The sequence below is a fragment of the Pygocentrus nattereri genome, chromosome 13 (assembly GCF_015220715.1).
Source record: "Pygocentrus nattereri isolate fPygNat1 chromosome 13, fPygNat1.pri, whole genome shotgun sequence".
Lineage (NCBI taxonomy): Eukaryota > Metazoa > Chordata > Actinopteri > Characiformes > Serrasalmidae > Pygocentrus > Pygocentrus nattereri.
In genome coordinates, this window is record NC_051223.1 from 10744439 (window position 1) to 10757032 (window position 12594).

General features: G+C 40.4%; 1 pseudogene; it reads left to right on the forward strand.

The window, feature by feature from the left end:
- Positions 1–740: 740 nt before the first annotated feature.
- Positions 741–10673, forward strand: LOC108425923 (annotated as a pseudogene).
- Positions 10674–12594: the final 1921 nt, after the last annotated feature.

Sequence of the window (12594 nt, forward strand, 5' to 3'; positions counted from 1 at the left end):
AGCTCTCCTAGTGGTTAGGACTTCAGGGGCTGAAAAGAAGTCCTAACGTTCATGCTTGACAGTAGCAACAGTGTGAATACTTGACTGCAAACCTTGTAGAGGTAAGACACCAGAGGTTTGTGCAATTTCTTGATGTCGTTTTGGTTGTATTATTTAGTATAATTTATAATTTGTGGGTGTTTTTGTGCTTTTTTTTGGAGGTAAACTATCAATCTGGCAACCCTGGAAGGCAGGCCAAAGACAAGACAACACACACAGGGTTAAGTACGAAAAGAAATATGCAAATGGATGGAGACTGGAGCCAATGGGAAAGATGGGAAAGTTGGTTGACCTAACTAAACAAACACTGTGTTACATGCATCTATTAAGTAATGTCAACCAAAAAGCTGAATAAAACTAACAACAGAGAGTGATTTAATTATTTAGTGCATACTATACAACATATACAGCCAATATTAGGCACTCATACCTGTTATCTTTACTGCTGATCATAAAAGATGCTTCAACTTGACCTAAATGAATGTACTCATGACCTTTAGCACCAGCTGGCAGTAAAAGGCAGACATGAACCTCACAGGTTTTCAGATCACATTAACCTCATCAGCCCTGCAGCCACTCCTGAGTTTTATGTTTTAGTGTCTGTTAAAGGCGTCTGAAGAGTGAATCCTGAGGGGAAAGCTAGACAAACATCTTTAGCTACCTTGCATTTGCTGTATAATAGCTGTGCTGTCCACTTCAGGATGTGGTTGCTGGTGTTTTTGGTGTGGTTCCTGGTTTGGGTAGGTGGTATATACTGGTACCAGTTAGGCAGACAAAGCCCTTTCACGCTGGAATCAGTCAGGCCTCCAGAACTGCTGGAGCTCAACCAGAAGAAAAGAGACAAAGTTCTGAAGCAAGGTGAGTGGATGATGAGTCTATAGGTCAGTATTTCAGCAAATAACTGGCCACAAGATTATTTATTTATTTATTTATTTATTTTTTTTTTTTTTTTTAAACAGGCCCCTTTGATCATTAGTAATATTTGGGATGTTCATGGTATTTGCAAATGCTATGCAAAGAAGCTGCCCACAAAATTTGAGAAGTTGGCATTTCAAACATTATATTGAGGAATGGAAGAAAATACAAAATAAAATACAACAAGAATAATCATCATGAAATGTTTAATCCGAGCTTATGTTACAACCAGGTCTAGAATCCGGCTGTAACAGAGAACGCGAGTGGGGTCTCGCGCCCTAAACCTGTCACCAGACCAAACACTGGACATCACGGAAACCAGAATACACCTCATGGTTATTTTATAAATATAACAATGGTGGTATTGGAGTGAAGTGGTATTGGAAAGGTACTGGATGGAGCTCCATCACTCCAGAGAACACAGTTCTACTGCTACGCAGCCCAATGCTGGGGGGCTTTATACCCCTCTAACCAATGCTTGACATTGGGTATGGTGACCTTAGGCTCATGTGCAGGTGCTCCCAGGTCAACAATGTGTCCACTGAGCTGAATTACTTAATTGAAAGGGCTGTGTGGATCCTTTTGTAAATATAGTGAACTCTACAATGGCTATAAATGTGTTTTATGAATCTATATGAATGATATCTGGCATTGCTGAAACAGATGCCAGTACTGGGTTGAGTGATTTTATGTATAATAACACTACGACAGTCTTTGCCTGGCAATTTTCAGTGCAAAAAATTCAGTGCAAGACTCATTCTATCAAAATAGAGCGCCACAGGATGTCATTCTTACCTGTGGCCATCAAACTCTATAACTCCTCCCTCAGTGTGTGATTCAAAAAGTGTGGTTCATCTGTGCAAAACTCAATACCAAATGCATAATAATAATAATTATGTGTAAAAACTCAGAGGTAAGGGTGGCACGGTGGCGTGGTGGGTAGCGCTGTCGCTTCACAGCAAGGAGGGCCTGGGTTCGATTCCCCGGCCGGGTGACCGGGGTCCTCTCTGTGTGGAGTTTGCATGTTGTCTGCGTGGGTTTCCTCCGGGTTCTCCGGTTTCCTCCCACAGTCCGAAGACATGCAGTCAGGCCAATTGGGTGTGCTAAATTGTCCCTAGGTGTGAGTGACTGTCTGTGTCTGTGTGTCTGCCCTGCGATGGACTGGCGACCTGTCCAGGGTGTATCCTGCCTTCCGCCCGAAGACTGCTGGGATACGCTCCAGCTCCCCCCCGTGACCCTGACGGAGAAGCGGCTTAGAAAATGGATGGATGGAACTCAGAGGTACAATAATTTGAACTGCCTTATACTAGATGTTTAATATTTATTATGACAGTCACTGCCACTTTAATATATTCATAAGAACTTAAATCTTGTGTACATATTGCAAATTTCTCTTTACCTTTGTTTTAAATTATTCAAGTTGTTATTCTTTTACATAAATGGTTGCAACTGTAATAATGCAATTTCCCTCTGGGATCAATAAAGGATTCTGATTCTGACCCGTGAGTAAAGGGACGAGTGCTTCAGAACGTAGTTGTCGATATACAGAAGATTGCAAAGAAAAGTTCTATCTGTGACATTTACCTGTTGAATTCTTGCTGTTCAGTAAATATAAATGTTAAGACCTCCTCAGTCTTAACCGCCAGTATATATATATATATACTGCCACCCATGTTGGCTACTCCAGCACTGACCAGCTGCTCACTCTGTTGCCAGCACTGATGCTTCAGTGCCAATAAAATGTCTGTTCTATTAGTTGTTCTTCTATAAATTCTCTGTTCTAGTGCGGTTCTGAGATCAGTGCATTGGAAAGTGTTTCAGAGGAATACGGACAGAGTTACAGTTTCTAGACTATGAAGGACCAACTGGGTGAACCAGTCTGCTGTAGCGCAGAGGCAGAACAGTGCTGCAGCTCCAGGTAGTTAAGATCACCAAGGACTGGGGCTAAAGCAGGTAAACAATGCGCTTTCCTCAAATTTATATCTGAGTGTCAGTTTTTCTCTAATGGACAGCAAGTTTATTTTCAGGGACCACCCAGAATTTTGACTTTGATGCAATCCAAGGGGGTCCAAGAGGTTAATTAAGAAGCCTCGGACCCTCCAGAAACACCTGTATTTCACACCTTGCTCCAGCCATAATTTTCCTTACCAGTGGTGCTGCATCACTTTTATGCAATAGTAGCACACATATGAACGAGGAGCAGATTTTTTTTGCAGTTTGTTGTATAATTATGTGCAGAATACGCTCCCTTGACATTTAAGTTTTCATAAGTATAAGGTGTATCTCACAAGAGCCATTTTTGTGCATAATTCTCACAGCACAAAAGTGACGCAGCATCGACGGTGCAAGTCTGAGTGACCCGATTCTTCACCGATCATGATCTTTGGCAGATCTGTTAAAGTCAGTGTGTATTGCCAACTGAGACGCTGGTGAAGGTTAACTTCACACTACATATAGCGGAAGTTAAACAGCGACAAGATTGACATCTTGTGCATCTATTTGAATCAGATTGTGTATATGCTACTTTGCCCTACCTTTTGCTAACTTATGAATAATCAAATATTTTCATTCATATCTGTCTCTAAAGGCCTTCATTACATCGGTCAGCTGCATGAGACCAGCCTCTTTAAGGTTGTTATGGACCAGATCACTGAAGGCCAGCTGCAGTTTGTGGAGCTGGACAAGCATTTCGACACTGTTATTATTGACACTGGAGAGGAACAAAGGAGATACTCCATGCACTCGGGCAAAACTGAGATGGAGGAACATCTCAAGAAGCAGTTCCCCCATGATGTCAAAGCTGTGGAAGAGATCTTCAAGATGAAGGTACTGCATGGCGCTGATCATGAAATAATCCCAAGACCATTTTAATGTGATAAACTTTTTCTTCAAGTTTTATCTGTTAGTCAGTTGCTCACCTGAAATGCTGTGGTGGGCACTTACTACACGACATAGGGTCTCACATCACCACTGCTAGCCCACTTGCTTTGGACCCAACCTTCAAAGAAAAGCCTCTGGGTCTCTTTTACAGAAACTTCTTAAGTCTGAAATCTTATCTGCTCAGTCTACATGACAACTTCAGTTCAGCTGAATTTAGGACAGAACTTCATAATCTCATCATTAACTCCAGATAAGAAAATAGCATCACACAAACATCCTAACTAGACTAAACCTCCTAAGTCCTGTCCTAACTTTAGGATGAACCCCAACAGGGTCCTAACTTCTGTTTAAGGTCCATTTCTATGGTTTTTAGGTGGCTGAGTCAGGCAGCGCAGTTCACTACCAGCATAATGAGCTACTTTTATTTCTACTGTAAAACACGACTTTCACTGGGAAATTTCTTTCTTTTCTAACTCTGCGTCTTACAAATCTCAGATGCTGCTGACCCAAACACCACCGCCCCTCTGATTACCTTCCTGTGTTGATGTTGATGATGAAATATTACAGTGATGGTGGTGAATAATGAGGAGGCCGAGCTGAATGTGTGTCTGTTTATTAGGAGGAACGTTAGCGTGCTCAGCTAAAGCATTTGGGAAATGGTGACTGAAACTGTGGAGCAGCGATGTTCTGATAAACAGCAGGGGGTGCTCTCACAATATTCACCACTTACAGTTTATCACACTTTAGTTCTGTTTGACCTTTTTTACATCAGTAAGAGTAACTATCTTGATAACTTGTTTACCTTTCAGCTGGGTGTGTACGGTTGGTTGCTAGGAAACCGATGATCAAGTAGGTTAAGATTTCCTAACTGAAGATAAGATGCTGTAATTCCTAAATGAAGATCCGATTTGTTTCTGTAATATGAATTTCTCCACCTGTCGGATCTTAAGGGGGGGGTCCCATATCAGCTGGCTACTCCAGCAATGGCGGGCTGCTAGCTCACTCTCCATAGAGCTGTCATCAAAATTTTTGGTTTAGTGGTTCTTCTTCTAGAAATGCTCTGGTCTAGTTTGGTGATGCGCTGTTCCTCATATTAACTAAGATCTTACTCGTCTTCTGTCTTCAGTTTCACCTAAAAAAAAAAACACTTAACAAGGCCCCAAACATCCACCCAAAGCTGTTACAGCTTTTCAAATGTACCCCCCTCCACCTTCAAGAAACCAGAAAATCACTCTAGAGGCTCCTGCAGCACCACAGTTACGAGTTATAATATTCACAACAGATGTAGGATAGTTGCGTCTTTATTTTGGCTCAGTGTCATTTTAAGAGTCCCAGGTGTGTTTTTTGTCTGATTGTGATTTCTCTCTATGAACCAGGTGTTCAACCAAACAATGCCAGCAGCGTCATCAATGCTCTGCTACTGCACCACTACAAGCGTGGAGCATACTACCCAAAAGGGGGTGCCAGTGAGATCCCGTTCCACATCACTAAGGTCATCCAGAAATACGTGGGGAATGTACTGGTCCGTGCTCCTGTCACTCGCGTCCTGGTCAACAGTAAAGGAGCTGCATACGGTGAGTGATAGAACAAGGTTGCAGCAGTCGGGACTCAGATTTGATAATGTATCAGATTTATGGCTCTGAATAATTGGTATTTATTGTTATTTGACTCATCAAGCCAGTAATTGGTAATTAACTGGCCTTTAATTGAAGCTTTATCAGACAGAGCCCTTTTGTTTGTATATAATATGCCAAAACCTGTGCATAGCAATTTAAGTGTCTGTTATAATGTAATAATATTAAGCCTTAACAAGCCAATAGCTGACTGGCTATAACTGCATGCACATCACTGCTTTGTGCACAATGAACGACATTGGATAATAGACATGTAAAACTACCCTGGAAAATGCTTAACTATGCGTAGTAATTGCTGAGTGGACAGTTAATTATCAGCTACTTGCTTGATAAGGATTAATATTGAGCTTTACAAGAGTATTATAATGTCCCCCTATTGTAAAGTCTTATCATTTAATTTGGGACTCTTCTACCACATTTCATTAAGAGTTGGCCACATGGCCAACATGTAACATGACAAATTCAATGTTATTGTTGATTTTCTAAGTAAAAATAAGTGAACAAATCCTCTATAGAGACACACTACATATTTTAATGCACAGTTGCAGTTTATTAACCAAATTTAACACATTGGGAAAAAATTATGCAAACTTTTACCTTTTCAAAAGTTATGGCACATCATACACTTTAGCTGAGCACAGAGCACTTTATTAGGAACACAAAGCTAGTCAAGTGCTTTGCTCTCAAAACACTGTTCTTTGTTGCATGCATTCCACAAGATGCTGCAAACATTCTGCTGAGATTCTAAGCTTCGACGTATTTGGCTTTCCAAGATGCTTTTCTGCTCAATAGTTGTAGTAGCTGAGTTGTAGTAGCCTCAGCTTGAACCATTCTGGCCATTCTCCGCTGACCTTTCATCAACATGGTGTTTCCATCTACAGAACTGCCACTCAGTGGACATTTGTTTCTTTCTTGCTCCTTTCTAAGTCTAGAGATGCAGTGTGTGAAAATCTCAGCAGACCAGCCCATCATTACTGAGAACACAATTTCTGCCCATTGTGATCTCATTGTAAATACCTTGATTACCTGAAGTTGCTGACCCATATCTACTGGATTTCATGCACTGCACTGCTGCAACACAATTGGCTGATCAGATGAATCCATGAGTGATGAGGTGTGCAGCTGTTCCTAATACAGTGCTGGGTGTATATTTTATTTTATTTTATATTATCAGTTTTATTTTTTCCACTGTGTCAAACTTGGCAAGTAAATTAAAACTGTGCTCACATTTGCAGAGAAATGCCACATTTATTATTTAAAGTTTTGCAAAAACATGTTAACAGACAAAATGCACTGACATAACAATAAAGCCACATTAAAAAAGGGCTATAAAAACCAAGGTGTTTTTTATGTAAATGAAACAAACGATTGAAGAAGGAAACATGAAACAGAACATCAGTAAAAATAAATTAATAAATAAAGGTGATGTTTTAATCTAATCAGCTACTTGTTACTATGCAGTTGCTGTTTACGGATTGTTGTTGTTTCTGCTCTCCAGAAAGTTGGTCAGTGTGGAAGTGCTGACCCACCGAATACTCAGAAAAACATATTTTCACATAACTGATCATTATAACATTGACATATCGTCATATCGCCCAAATATAAGTCTTTATAACATACAGCATCTTATGCTGTGGTTTCTTTGTAGGTGTCTCCATCAAGAAAGGCCAGGAAGAGGTGGAGGTGCGGGCTCCTATCATCATCTCCAACTGTGGAGTCTTCAACACCTTCAAGAGGCTCCTACCTCCGGAGATACAAGCCAAGCCAGGTCAGATATTCATCATGTTATCAGCTCTTCAGGATCTTCGCTGACAGGATCTCAGGGATCAGATTTACTCTAAACACCCTGTAAACAATCTCATCCTGCAGAGATTCAGAAGAGGCTGGACATGCTGAAGCCTGGACGAGGATCCTTGCTGGTTTTCTCAGGTTTTGATGCCACTGCAGAAGAACTGGGCATCAATTCCACCAACCTCTGGCTCTTCAAAAATAATGACATAGATGCCATGTCAGTACTAGTGCAAAACAGTGAACCTCACACAATACAGAAACACCCATTCATATGGCCTATTAAAGGGGAACTCCACCAAAAGTTCTGTATTATTCAACATGTGAGAAGTAAACAGAGTCATTCATAGAGGCTTGGTGTGAAATGGTTGATTATAGAGAATCAATAGGTGTCTACAAAATAAATACAGTCATTTTATTTACTATCCAAACCAGGCCCATACGTAGAAAATTTTTACGTAGAAATTACTTAAACTTCATTAAATTTACAGCATATGCAAACGAGGAACAGTGTAATAATGGTTAAGAGTGTTGAGTTTTTCTTAAGAACAAAAAACTACCACTATAAAATACTACCTTTATGGCCTAAGCACTGATTTGATGCCCAACCTCCAGCATTTAGAGCTGCAGCATTTACCACTGTACTGCTTTCTAGTTACTATGAACCTGTGAGCTCACTTTGTTTAGGAGTTCAGCAAAACATGGCATACTTGTTTTTGCTAATACAGAAAACATTTTATTATTAGTGTTCCTTCCTGTAAAAAAACAGTACATTAGGAAATGTGGCACTGATGTTGCTGATGATTTATTCACAAGATTTTCAGAGCTGTGGACTGCACTGCACTACAGGGGCACCCAAGAGTGAGAAAGCATGTGGAACCCAACTTGGTCTTCTGAGTTTATATGGAATGTTGATGATGGAAAATCTGGAATAATAAGTTTTCTTTGGGGACTATTTTGCCTCACAGTACCGTGCATGTATGTGTGGGTTTTAAAAAAGGCCAAAATCTTCTCAAAACTCTTGTAAAACAGTGCCGTGGATTCATAACCATGTCATGTAGGAACTTTCTGTGAGGGAGCTTTTAGAGGCGAACATCTGGTTCCTATCACCACCACTGTGAACAGTTCTGACTCGGTTCTAGTTTGTCTAGAACAGAGCATTTTATGCCAAGCCGTACTGCTTTATGATCTCATTTTGCAGAAAGTTTGAAAATCAGATATCAGAGTCTTGGTTGTATGCTTAGTAATTTGGCACTAAAATGGTTTGTGTAGTTTCAACATCATTACAGAAAAGTTTAATGGCCTGGTCTTCTGTTCAGAGTGTTACTTGTTGTTACATGAAGTTCACACAGGGTAGCACTGTTGACTCAACCTTCAGAGTTTGAACAAAGCCAGCCGCAGTGCTGGACAGAGTCTCCAAGCAGAAACACTTATATAACAGGCTGTGGGAAGAACAGGCCAACCCCAGCATTTCTTTGTACCTTCTTCAGAAGGGCAACATGCATAGATCTTCTACCTAAAGCACATATAGACTCAGTTCCCTGGTGCTTTAATGGGTTTCAGCAGCGCTGCACCTCTAAAACATCTGTGTTTATGTGAAGGATGGATGATTTCTACAACTTGGAAAAGGATGAAGCTCCAGAGAAAGTCCCCTGGATGTTCATCACTTTCCCCTCCGCCAAAGACCCCACGTTGAAGATTCGTCTACCAGGTACAGCCTCTAGAGCAGGTTCAGTCAGGGTGTTGATTTGTGGCAAGGTAACCAATTGTGTCATGCCCACAGCCATACATTTGAACAGCTCTCCAAGAAGGAGATATAACTGGAATTTATTGAAAGCATTAATAAAATAAGGATTTATTTAAAGCATAGGACATGAGTAGGGTTTTTTTTAAGTTTTAAGAACATTATTAGGCCTACAGCTCTGCACACACTTTCCCTCTTGAAACCTCAAACTGTGGGTGTAAAACAAGCAGATATGTTTTTACTAGATTCAACTTAATTTCAGGTTCAAATCTTTTCTGCAGTTGCAGTTTACCAACCCTGAAATCTAGCACCCCCCCACTTCCCTTGTCCCTGCCAGCTACTGTCACTAATAACAACCAAATATTAACATTACAGGTAAAACGTGCATGACTATTCTGACTATGGTCAATTATGAATGGTTTGAGGAGTGGAAGGACGCTACGGTGAAAAAACGAAGGGATGACTACATGGATTACAAGATGAGATTCGCCAAGCATCTCTTCGACTGGGCCTGTATGTACTTCCCCAAACTCAGGGAGAAGGTAAAGAAACGGTTGTATTTTAATTTAAGAAACTTTGTAGCATCTCGTCTTGACATTTATTTCTCTCTTTCGTCTGTATCAGTTGGTCTATCAGGACGTAGCGACTCCACTGACTAACGTGCACTACCTCAGAGCTTAAGGTGGAGCCACGTACGCAGCTGAGCACAACCTGGAGTGCTTTCACATAGACGTAATGGCCAAGAACTGCTGCAACACTCCTGACAAACATCTCTTCATTTCTGGTATGACAAGGTCTTTTTGCTAGATACTCATATCAGTACAAAACCATGCATCTACATTTCTACACCGTCTGCTCTGGACATTGTGTGAACATTTCATGATAGCTAAAACAGTAATGGTCCAAAATTACTCACATTATCTCACTTTAAATGTTAAGATTTTTTCCTTTCTCTATAAAGTGACCTTTTTTGGGCTCAAGAGTGGGGCAGCTGTCTAAGAAGTGGCCCTATCATTATCAGGAGATCGCAAGTTCAATCCCTGGTGATGCTACAGTCGTTTGTGGCCTGGGGTCCAAGAGAGCACAGTTGGCCTTGCTCTCTTTGGGTGGGTTGGATGGCCCCCTGTCTTCTCCCAACACTCAACATGATGCAAGCCACATTTAACATTTTAGCCTCTCATCCGTGCAGTGAAACACATCAAACACTAGGGGGCAGAGAGCACACTTGCCTGGGGTGGTGGGCAGCCCTATCCACAGCGCCTGGAAGCAGTTGGGGATAAGGTGTCTTGCTCAAGGGCACTTCAGTCACATACTGTTGGCTCTGGGAATCGAACCGGCGACCTTCCGGTCACAAGGCTGGTTCCCTCCAGCCCATGACTCACTGTCTTTACTGAAGAACCCTTGAAGAACCATCTTTTGTGAGAGTGTAGAGCTTACAGTCAGAGCTATATGAACTCATGCCTGTGTTTTTCAGGTCAGGATGTGTTCAGCTGCGGTATCGTTGGTGCAGTACATGGTGGCCTGCTCTGTGCCTCCACAGCACTCGGGCAGATTGTTTATGTAAACCTCTTTCTGCTCAAGAAGAAGCTGAAGAGGAGGAAAGCTAGAGAGATGTCTGCAGTTGGCAAGGAGAAGCTGCAGTGAGATTAAACCACAGGGGCTCAGCAGATTAGAAGAAGAATATAAATAAAATTATGACATTATATTACATATAACTTTATATACATTATCTACTCATTACCTATATGTATTATTCTGTATATTATATTGCTACCATGTCACACCATCATTACAGAAGTAAAAATAATGATTACATATGTAGTATTTTATCACTACTGGTTGTATAACTGTTTCTGAAATCGATGTATACATGTCAGTAAACTAATATATGTAAAAAAAAATTAGTAACTGTTCTGAACTAACAATTATCCCCTTAAAAAGTAAATATAACCAATCTTGTCTTGTTTGTTTAATAGTTGTTTAGTTCCCATTCTAATCTATGTTAATAGATTTTTTGCCACAGCCAATGCAATGTCCAAAATAAAGTAATGAGTGAGTTTTATTATATTGTAATAATATGCAATAATATATATGCAATAAAAGCCTTCAACCTTAGCTATTCATATTTTAAGACTGAAGTGTTTATTCTCACTCTACTCAATAATCTGATGGAAAATCTTCATTTACATGCTCACTACAAGTAATCCAATCCAAAATGACGTGCATGCGTGGAGAACCACTTAGAGTGAACGTTACCATGACAGCCAGCATCATGTGAGTCCAGTCAGAGTGAGATGAGCAGCAGTGAGCAGTGATTGTGATTTTAACTGCTTTAAAATGATGTCAGACTCAGGAAAATATCCTTCACATGTCCTTATTAAAGAAGGCCTAGAGGAAGGCGTTCTGAGACACATAAGCTGGACATTCGTCCCACCACTGTCTTTTAAAGATCAGAGCATAAACTTTGTCTCCTCTGCAGATCAGTTTCTGCTCCGCCGTGTTGAACGGTATAAACTTCTCACCACACATGCAGAACGGAGTAAAACTTTCAGATAGGGAATGTAATCAGATATAGGCGTTTACATGGATATTATTTAATGGATTGTTTACAGGATTACCCACCTCGATCAATCTTATAGGAATTGAATTCTGAATGGCCTAAATCATACGAGACTATTCCGAATGAAGTGTATACATGGATATGTATTCTATTCTGATTGAGCTATTAGTCAGCTAAACGTGGCTATTGAGATGTAGGTTACATTTCTGCAAAATGGACCTCACTAAAAGTCTGATCCTAGTTATGGCCTTATGTTATCATACCTTTATCTCTTTAGGAGTACTTTAGCAGCGCTCCAGCTCTTATATAACCATCTTGCGTGTGAGAGTGTGTGTATAAAGTCTAAGATGTTTGGCACATTTTCCAGCCTTATCTTAATTGCATTAACTGATAACACTACAATAAAGATCAAACCTCAATCACTGCTTTTGTAATAGTTGATGAATACAAAACAACTGGGCAGTTTTTTATGTTTACAGCACCCTAAAGAGTTCTGTAAGGAGGATTATCTGTGCTTTGTTAAATCCGGAGATTAATTCATTAGAGAAAGATAAACAGTGTGGATTCCATCTGTGCTGAGGGCGTCGTCTCCAGGCCTGCTTGGGGTGATCATAACTAACTACGTCTCAGGGATGTATGCAAATGAAATACTAAAGAATGACCAACAAACTCCTCCATAGACTGCATTTATATGAGTAGCCAAGCATCATTAAAGGAATACTCTTTATACCTTGAGAAAAGGCCTAATGCGTACTTAAAAATGCAAGGAAGTTCTGGAACTTCTGGAACTTCTGGAAGTTCTAGATATGTCCTTGACTGTGAATACAAGCAACAGCTTAGTCAATGGCCTGTTAGAAATGGAAAACAGTGGTGACAGCTCTATAGCAAGCAGAATGAGTCACTGTCAAACTGCTACAAGCTAAAATATATATCAATATGTCCATCACAAGCTTCAAGCAGAGAATTCAAGTGGAAGAAAAGAGCCTCCCAATCATAAAAAACCTTGAACATGCACCTACAATGGGAGTTAATGT